Source organism: Manacus vitellinus, unplaced genomic scaffold (assembly GCF_001715985.3).
Source record: "Manacus vitellinus isolate BGI_N305 unplaced genomic scaffold, ASM171598v3 scaffold_31_pilon, whole genome shotgun sequence".
Lineage (NCBI taxonomy): Eukaryota > Metazoa > Chordata > Aves > Passeriformes > Pipridae > Manacus > Manacus vitellinus.
In genome coordinates, this window is record NW_021940379.1 from 9,096,585 (window position 1) to 9,106,389 (window position 9,805).

General features: G+C 41.9%; 1 long non-coding RNA gene across 2 annotated transcripts; it reads right to left on the reverse strand.

Annotated features, from left to right (window-relative positions):
* Nucleotides 1-4,385: 4,385 nt before the first annotated feature.
* Nucleotides 4,386-8,911, reverse strand: LOC108640315. Of its 2 annotated transcripts, none has more exons than XR_001921085.3 (3): nt 8,470-8,911; nt 7,807-8,137; nt 4,386-7,714 (listed from the first exon to the last, which is right to left on the reverse strand). It is a non-coding gene; the product is annotated as an uncharacterized LOC108640315 (long non-coding RNA). The 2 variants fall into 2 exon arrangements; XR_001921084.1 differs by having other exon boundaries at nt 6,737-6,758; nt 7,563-7,714; nt 7,807-8,911.
* Between the last annotated feature and the right edge of the window lie 894 nt (nt 8,912-9,805).

Here is a 9,805-nt window from a genome sequence, read left to right on the forward strand (position 1 = left end):
CTCATCCCACGCCCCGTCCCGGTTCTCTCCCGTGCCCCGGCTGAGGGAAGGACGGGGCTCGCGGGGTTCGAGGCGCGGTCGCACCCACTGTTGTCCCCCAGCGCACGCGAAAGCCGAGTGACCGTGATAAGGGCGAGTTTAGTTCTGACATTCCCTGAGCTCGTAACCTCTTTTTACACGTTGTTTTAAATGGAATTTCGTTTTCCTGTTGGCTACTTCCAGTACAAATGTAAATAAACTCTGCAGAGGAGGTGAAAGCACAGTCGATGGTTTGTCTGAAGCCTTGGGTCACTCCTCGCCACAGTGACATATCTTTCTGTTTCCCTTAAAGGCTCAGTTTTCCTAAAATAGCTTTTTCTTCTTTGCAAAAGTTACACACAAGGACCTTAACTCCACTCCTTTTTTTTTTCCCCTGCAATTCTCCAATGATCCTGTCAAAAAGCACTAAACCCAGATCTGAGCCCCTACTGCAGCCCTGCCTTGGCTGTTCGAGGTGTGCAGGATCTGTGGTCAGGTACATCTCACACACCTGGCAGTGCCCATGTCTCCACATTCACACCCTTCCCAGTCTGTCAGCAGAGCACACTGTGATCAGCCCATCACCCTGAGACCACCAGGCTTTTTTCTTTTAAGTAGTTATTAGTTTTTAAATTAATTCCGGTGTAACAGTGCTCAACCAGAAGGTGTTCCATGACTATCCAGTTGCTCCCAGGTTCTCCCTGGTAATCCTTTGCCCTATTCCTTAACATTTCTCTCAGATCTGCATCTCTTCCTATTGATGTTTTTCACTACTGACATCTCTTCTGGCTACTGTGCTGCTTCAAGTCTGTCTTTGCCTTGCAAGTGTCCCTGCCGATGTCTCTGCCTATGTCCTACTTCTCCCAGTTCCCATAGGGTCATTTCTGGCATCCCACCTTCTCCTGTCCCTACTTGCTCCAATCCAGCTTCCTTTGCCATCAGCTGAACAATTGTGTTTTTCCACAACTGTACAATCCCCTCATTGCCACTTGCTCACCTCCCCAAAACACCAGGCTGGCTTCTAACCAGGACTCACGAGGGAAGCCACTGCTTTTGGATGCACATCCAGATGTCCCTGAGGCCTCTCCCTTGGGGCTCCAGGTGCCACCCAGCCTTGGCTGATGGAAAGAAAGCTCTCAGGCAAGAGCAACATAATCTAATAAACTTCTCTCTGTATTTAACAGACATTCAATTCTACAGCTCATGGTTTTGTGTATTTGAGTGGGATAATGCTTCTGATGTATTTATTTTTACTTGTTTATGTTTTCCTTTCCATGATGTGTTCGCCTTCACTTTAGAAAAAGTGTTTTTTCACTCAGATATTGTAGACAGCAGTAAATGCGAGTGTTTAATTTTCCTGAAACCAAGTAAAATATTATTTAAAAGGTTGTCTTAACTCTAAAAGTGAAATTGTGCTTACAGTTCTGATTACATACATAAATAAATCTGTCATCAGCAAATGCAAAACAAATTATTGTAGAGAATCTAGCTTAAACACAGCCTGTCACAGCAAATTTAATTAAAAACTGGCATGTATCTAGATTATTTTTTACTTTCACTGGGATGTGCCTGATCAAAGAGGAAACCAACCAGGCAGGCCAGGAAATTGTGGAAAGACTGTCAGCTCCTTTGAGTGCTGTGTTCAAATATGTGTCTAATCCAATTAAACCCTAATAAGTGGTCAGAAGCTATGGAATGCTTACCCAAAAACCCCTCCCATGACAGAACTCAGTGAATGTATTTCAGTGAAGCTCTGCCGTTGCTGAGAGCAGACAGGAGGAGTATCAATTGCTTTTACACATACTGAAACACACTGCCAGTACCTGCACTTAATGTTGGGTCTTTTGCCTTAACAAGGCGACACTACAGCCTCGATTCTGGAAAGAACATAAATGCATTTTAAGAAAATTATTAGTTCCATGCTTAAAGTAAAGGGCTGCGCTGGGGGAGAAGAGATGATACTTACTGAAAAATGATGGCAGATAATGAGAAGAAGGAGGAAAAAACCCTCGTTATTTCAAACAGAAATCAAAGCACCTCTGAGAAGAGTTTGTTGAAGCAGAAACACAGTCTCTGCAGTTTAACAGGTATATCAGGAAACAGCTAAGCCACACAATCAGTCTGTGCAAATATGCCATGGTTTGGACTGTCTCCATCTTCATATGACGTTCAGGAATCACACTGATGAGTTCATCCTACAATGAGGGTGTAGAAATTCCCTGTAACACATGTATCTACTTTAACTGTTAATTCGTGTTCTGTAAATAGGTCTCTTGAAAAGTGAACATCATCCCATGAAGGCCCTGGGAGCCCTGGGATCAGCACTGTTGGGCTGGGGCCAAGGACAAACACCACGGAGCTGCCCTATTGTGCCACTCTGCAGTGGGGGTGGGAGGGATTTCAGGTTTTTGTGCTAATTCGAAACTGAAGCCACATGTCCCCAGATCATCATCAGTCTATCAGTTTTCTTATTTGTCTGGGACATCGAAGCCATGGCTTTCTTGGTAGCTGCTGTAGGAGTATGGCTCTTGCTTTTGGAATAAATCAGTGTGACCCTGAACCTCCCATCATCCCAACAAAACACAGGCATTAAGCATATACAGTTTTCCCAGCATTATTTAAAAAGATCTCAAGCCTTTGTGCGGGGGTGACGAGAGAGAAATAAGACACGTTAAGATGTTTTATAAAGATATATTTTAACTTCTAAGGCACTCAGGAACCATGGTGATGGTTCCTGAAATTGCTTAGATATGAGCTCTGATCCACAGGGAACTATTCTAAGAGCATCAGATGCTAATGACTTCTAGTTAGTACCGACCTGGGCTGGATCGAATGGGTGACACAAAGCTGAAATCCCTGGAGATCTTCATTTGAATGTCAGCTACTGCTCTGACAGCATAAAGTGACCTCAATGAAAAGGAGGGTCTCGCTGTAATCTCACACTGTTGGGAAGTTAAAAACAGTCTCTCACCCAAATTGCTGTGCACCTGATGCCAGAACAAATTTAGTTTTCCCCTCAGTATTTCCTTTCTTCTCCATTCGACATTCTGATGGAGTTTGCAGGGAGCTTATGGTGGCTCAGACACCACGGAGTTAAAACTTGTAAAAGGATTGCTGTGCTTGTTCTGTGCATGCCAAGGGGAGTACAAAAGATTATTAATTGCAGAATGATACTGTCAGTAACAGCCTTGATCCTGCACTGGGCATCATCCTGTCACTGTCAGAACCTGTCACTGTTGTAGGAGATGTCTTGTATTATCTATCATGTTCTGAACACATAGTTTACAATTATACTTTAAATATCTTATAAGGGATCCATTTTACAGCAACCTTAAAAGCTTATTATATAATTCTAACAATTTTAATTAACATACTGACATTTTGTTGCTGTCTGTGTAAAATTAAGTTGCTTTTATTTTTCATCTGCAGTAGCAGTAGCATCCAGGCACTGTCCTGCAGTTCAGTAATGGAAATTTCCCAGCCTCAAAGCACACTCTGTCTCAGTCAGCTGCAACAAAACTCTGGGTGATTTCAATGTTGTTGTGTGTGCTTTACTTGTCCTTGCTTATCTGGAGCTTGTATCTTTTGAAAACCAGCTACTCCTCATGAGCTTGCTTCATCTTGCCCAAGACTTAAAATTCAGTAAACAAGCTGGGAACGATAAGAGAACTGAATCACCAGATAAAGAGTTATTTTACAGGACTGACAAAACAAAACATACATGTAGTCAGTATTTATACAGAATGTTGCAGTGACTTGTGAGTCGTCACTGAGGTCCTGGTACATGACCTTTGTTTTCTTGTGCTGAAGCTTTATGCACTGAAAGACTATTAAGTTCTTACAAAAAGATTTAGCTAGTGTATTATATCAGTCTCTTGATCTCTGTATTTCTGGTATAATTGATTGCTAGGAAAATAAAAAATAATTTAAAAAAAGAGATAAAATTATTACAAAGCCTTGGAAGTATAATAATTGACAAATACTAAAACATGCAGCCTGTTCTCCCACTTGTTCTCTGTTCAGCTGTAAGGCAGGACAAGTGATGCCTCCAGCAGAGGCAGAAGTCAAAGCATGTAGAAACAGGATTATTAGGGCTTTACATTGTCCAGATATTGCAGTAGCTTCATTTTTAATACTTCTTGTTCATAGCTAAAAAATTTAGGGAGCATTTGTGATGAAGAGGTTGGCTGATGTTAGGACAGGGGAGAAACGGTGATTCAAGAAAGAGTAAAAGAGAATGAGGAGGGAAGAATGTAAATTAAAATCAACAGGTAGTGGGACTGAGCAATGGGAGTAGAAGGGTCATAGCTGGAGGGGTGACATCCAGACCCCACTGCATCCAGCTTTGTGTATGTGAAGCCCTTGGCAGACACACAAGTCCCTTCATGGAGAACTGGTTTGGAGAATGATGCCAGGCCTTCCAAAAAGAGCTCACCAGGACTTGCTTTCCCTGACATCATTGTCTGCTGGGGTGATATCCATCACAAGTACACTGTGATGTTGACTAATGACTGTGATGGCACAGGTATATCCTACCTGTCTGCTCTTATTAGATTTAGTATAAACAATGGGCAGTGACTGAACAGAAACAAGTGATAAGAGACAGTACACTAATGGCATTCTGACATTTTCACCTAAAAGTCACTAGGGTTTAAAATTCAGCCAGCATTGCTAAAACATCCCAACAACTGGGTGGCAGCCTTTAGGAGCAGGTTGGAGGCTGCAGCACAGCGACTCTGAATATAAGGTTCCATACGCAAAATAAACTGTCCTACTGAGTTTTCCTGGCAGATCACATGGAAACAGGATTCCTTCTTCTCCTCTGCTGGGCAGGTCCTGGCCTTGCTGACATGGGACTGCAGAAGAGGCATCTCCAGATTTATGGCTGGGACACACTTCAGGGTACCTGCAGGGAAATCTGCATCTTTGCTTTCTAAGGTGCACCTGTGCTGTGGGAGGTATCAGTCTATTTTCCTTGCACTTGGTTCAATCCACTGACCTGACAGCCCATAGAGTCTGTGCTGCTTATTTTTAATAGATATTTTAAATATTACAGACATCCATTTCTACAGTCCAAAACTGATGAATCATCATTCTTTAAAACAAACTTTTCTTTTGCAATTTTGCATATCTATAGCAGATAAAAGCAGTACAGAGAAGAGTGATTTCCTGAAGGAAGTGGTGTCAACATATTTTGAAAAAAAGAGCCAAGCTGTTGGAATCTGTGTTGCATTACAGGGTAATGCAATATCTCTGAGCACTTCCTGTTTATCACGAGAGATACAGTTTTCACCACATCATAAAACTTTCAAACATTTGTTAATAAACACTCCTAGAGAAAAAATAATTTCCAAATATACAACCTCCGTGGCATCTGTCATTAAAAACAAAAGAAGGTTTTCATTATATATATCAGAGGACTATCTGTGTGAGAGAAGCAGATTCTGAGGGTTCCATCCACCTCCTCCTGAAGGCCATGTTGCATCTCTCATTAGGTCATTGCACCCCAGCACATAATTCTTCTTATATGTAAACAGCAAGATGTTTGAATGAGCAAATGTAATTTTTACTATCATCATTTGTCATTTTTTTAAACAGTGTGGGGACACAGAGAATGAACATCTGCAGAATTGCAGCACAGAGTCTTGTATGAAAATGACAAGAGTAAGATTTGCTTCTAACAACAATAATCTGCCAGTGCAGAGGTACCCAATCAAACACACAAATCGTGCAGATGTTCACAGTGGTGCTGTCTCCCTGTGTAGCTTTTCTCACTTGACAGCTTTGTTGCCTCAATTAATTTTTCTGGATAAATTAACCTTGCTGGAAAAGGTAGAGCTGGGGAGCAGAAGGGTGCAGATTTTTCAACACCAGCAACCTTGATGTTGCAATTTGCACACCCAGCAGATAAAATCTTTGGCAAGGAAATGCAAATTATTGTGACTGATTCAGGATGTTCTTGTGATCATAGCTGGGACTTGGTCTGCAGCTGATGGGGGGGGGAGGGCTGGGGAGGGAATTCAAGGTTTCTGTCAATTCTACAGGGAATAAACATTTTGATAGGTACCTGTACAACAACAATACTGTACAGTGAGGCACAAGACAGGCTTGTGCCTCTTACAGCCTTACCACTGAGGAAGGCTTGTCAAGTTCAGAGCAAACTACAAGGCCTATCTGTTCAAGATGGGAACATCTGAACTGCAGTTTCATGTGATAAAATCCTGCTGCACGGAAATTCAAGATGGGGAGTGACTATGCACAATTCTTACTCCTTTAAATGGCTATAACATTTAAAACTCTGCCACACAGACTGTTATCAGTTAGACCAGGGGAAAGATTGAACCTCAGAAAAAAGTTCCCTCCAGCTACCAGCACCACATCTAGCAAAATTGAATTAATAATTAAGACATTTGTAGCTTTTTGGATTTTTAAAGTTTCAACAATCGGAAAATTATCTGGCTCACATTATCTTTGTCTTACCTGACATATGGTGGTTATTATTGCAGATATGAAGAGCCTCATGATAAGAGATGCCTTTTGTAAGTGCAACACATCCATTGTAATCAGGCACTACATTTATCTTAACTGCATTACTGAGTCTCTGGGTTTTGTAAAAGTGACACAAAATTGTTTTGAGATCCAACAGCATCCTGCATCTCAATTAACTTTTCAATATGATGTCTCATTTCCCACTTATGTTAACAGCCAAACTGAATCCCTGGCCTGGAAATCCTACTGCTCTAAAAAACAAAAAAAAGAAAAAGAACACCGTTCTTTTTGAAGGATATGGCAAAATATCTGCAGGATGATGCTCTGCATCCAATTTTACATGTACCATTAACGGCAGCAGGGTAAGATTAAGTGATTATTCTCTGACAACAGTACGTGTGGGGGAGCAGACAACAGATGTGCAGCCACTTAGCCTATGCCTTGTGCACCAGACCGTGGTATGGAAATTCACGTGGATATTTAATTGTTATTCAACTACAAGTTGCTTGGATTTATGAGTCTGGAAGCGCATATGCTGCAGTGAGAAATGAGTGTTTATTAGCACAGGAGCTGTGCTGGCCTTTCCTGCAGAGAGGCAAAGTACCCCTGTCTAGAAAAAATGGATTAAAAAGGGGCTGTGCACCACTCTCCTGTCCCACTTACCTTTGTGAAGTGCAGTTGGATAAATGCCAATATATGGATACATTTCCATCATGAACTCTGAACAGCTTTTACTGCTGCTTATCACAGATAAGAAAATGCAGCAGCTGTCCTTTTATCAAATCCCAATTTAGAGAAATGTATGTCTAAATAAGGGATATAAGCAAGATCCCACCTTCAGGGACAGCCACATGGATACATAAGAATAAATCCTTTAAGAGCTAGGATGGGACCATCATCTTGTATTCAAGAATTTTTCCAGTGCTTGTTGCAGCAACCTTCTGTGGTTACTCTGCACATGTCCTCTTTCCTCCTTGGTTCGTCTTCCAGGACTCTTACCCATGCCAACATCTTCCAGGACTCTTACCCATGCCAACATCTTCCAGGACTCTTACCCATGCCAACATCTTCCTGGTCTCCTGCAGTTCCATTCAGTCCTTTCTCTGCTGTGTGGGTTGGTGCTGCTGGGTGACCTTCCTTCACCCATCCAGTCACCCTCCCTGGGTCAGGCCGTGTTCATCCTGTGCCCTTTGGAGGGAAGCCCCACCTAGGAGGTGAAGTGGGAGGTTAGGCATCAAATAGCAGTGAGGCACCCCCCCAAACACACCAAATCTTCAGCAAAAAATCTGATGTTCATACTTCTCTCACTCATTGCAGTTCCAGTCTCCATTCTCACAGTGTCCAATTCTTCTCATTTCCTGGGCTGGTATATTTTTTACTGAATTTATTTTCTTGCAGTTTACTGAGCTGCATGAGCTCATTAAAGAGGCAGACAAGCACCAGACCTGTACAATGAAAGCAGCAGGGCTGGAAGCAGAAGTATCATTTTGATACCAGCAGTCTTTTGGATTTGGCTCAGCTGCCAGGTGATAGCAGTCCATAAGTAAAACATGGAGGTTTGACTGCACTGCTGAGAAGCCTTCAGACACTTCTCTTGCCTTTGCCATCCTTTGCTGCACTTTTCTCTGTTCTTGAAAAAATGCAGGAAAAAGCAATCATGAGGGTAGTTTTATAGTGACTTCCTCACCACCTTCTTTCTGCTTGTCCTCTGCTTCTCCTGTTTCTACCATTGACCCTTTCCAAAGTCTTTCTGCTGTAATTCTCTCTGCTCCTGGTGGCTTCGTCCTACCATCTCACAAGCATCTGCTGTCCTCTAGAAATGTCCTCTTGATCCAGGGTCTTTTTCCTTGCAAACACACTGCACAAGCCAGACAGACAAATGCAGGCCTTCTTTCTCAGGACAAGTGTTCAAAAAAAAAAAAACAACTATTACACAATCATCAAGACATGCGCATTACTCACCAAAACAATCCAGAGGATCCTATTTCTGCCCCTCAGCACTCCAGTAGCACCAGGGCCCTGAAGGCAGGACCCAGGAAGGACTGTGGGTGTACAAACCCAGCCCTGCAATGGAGGACTCTGCTTTGTGCAATGATCAGAAGCCATCCTGCTGTGGAGGACAGAAGTATCTTGCTGTGTTTGTTTTGTGATGTGGTCTGATCATTTATACTGTTGAATTAATAAAAATAACAAGATAGAAGCTTTCCAAACAGAATCCATTGCTAACTGTCATTCATTGCTCTATTCTTGTTCCACACACATTAGGAAGTGCACATTATCTGGTAAATCAAGACAATAGAAACAAATAAATGCCTTTATATCGTAAGGGGAAAAAAAGTCTTTTAGAAATACTGTAGAAACAGTCACATCCTCTATTTCTGTCTTTTAGAGGAGGCAGGCTGTGTCTTATTATCATCAAGGAAGAAGTAAACAAATGTAATTTAATCAGTTCTGTCTTTCGTTTATTTGCATCAGCCAGAATAAAAGACAAAGGCAGAATGGAAAACAGCAGCTTTGTGCTAGAACTTTGAATGCACAAAATACTTCTTTCTCCAGCCGTCAAATATTAAAAAACGCTCTGCATACCAGTAATAATAAAAGTGTCAAACAATTGACCACAATGGGAATCACAATGCTTCATTAAAAGCTCTGAAGCAGAGTAGAAAAGCTTCCAGCCGTTTGCTAAACAGAACTAAATGCTCAAATACTTTCAAAAAGTGTCAGAAGATGCTTTCATCTCATCTAGTCAGGCAGATAAATATCTCCTTGCTTATTCAAGCCCTGTCTCTGAGCTTGTGCCACTTCACCAGTACCAGCTGCATGTGCCACTTGCTGTGCTGGGGCTGTGGCACCTCTCAGAACACCACAAGAGGTTAATGTCCTCCCCTGGGGATGAAGCTCCATTGCATGTGGTGCAGGGATTTAATCAGTAATTTTATATTTACATATGTAATTATGTATTATTTGGAGAACCTAACCTATTTGTTCAGCTGACAGGCGATGTTGTGATAAGGAATTTCAGCAGACAGGATATTTATAGATCCTTTATCTCTACGTACAATCAGAGTGAAAACGTCAAACAATACCCCGAATGAAGGGTTGTTTCAGTTCAACTTTTCCCTATTGTTGCTTGTCCTTTTTTTTTCTTTTCTTCCTTCTGTCTGGTTACTGCCTAAAACTTGGCAGTGAGAGAAAAAAGGGAATGTGACTCACACTGACAACTTCATTTGCTGTAAGAGACCTCAGTAATTGCTCTAACCCACTTACAGGAAAACTACCCCTCCTCTTTCTCTCTTCC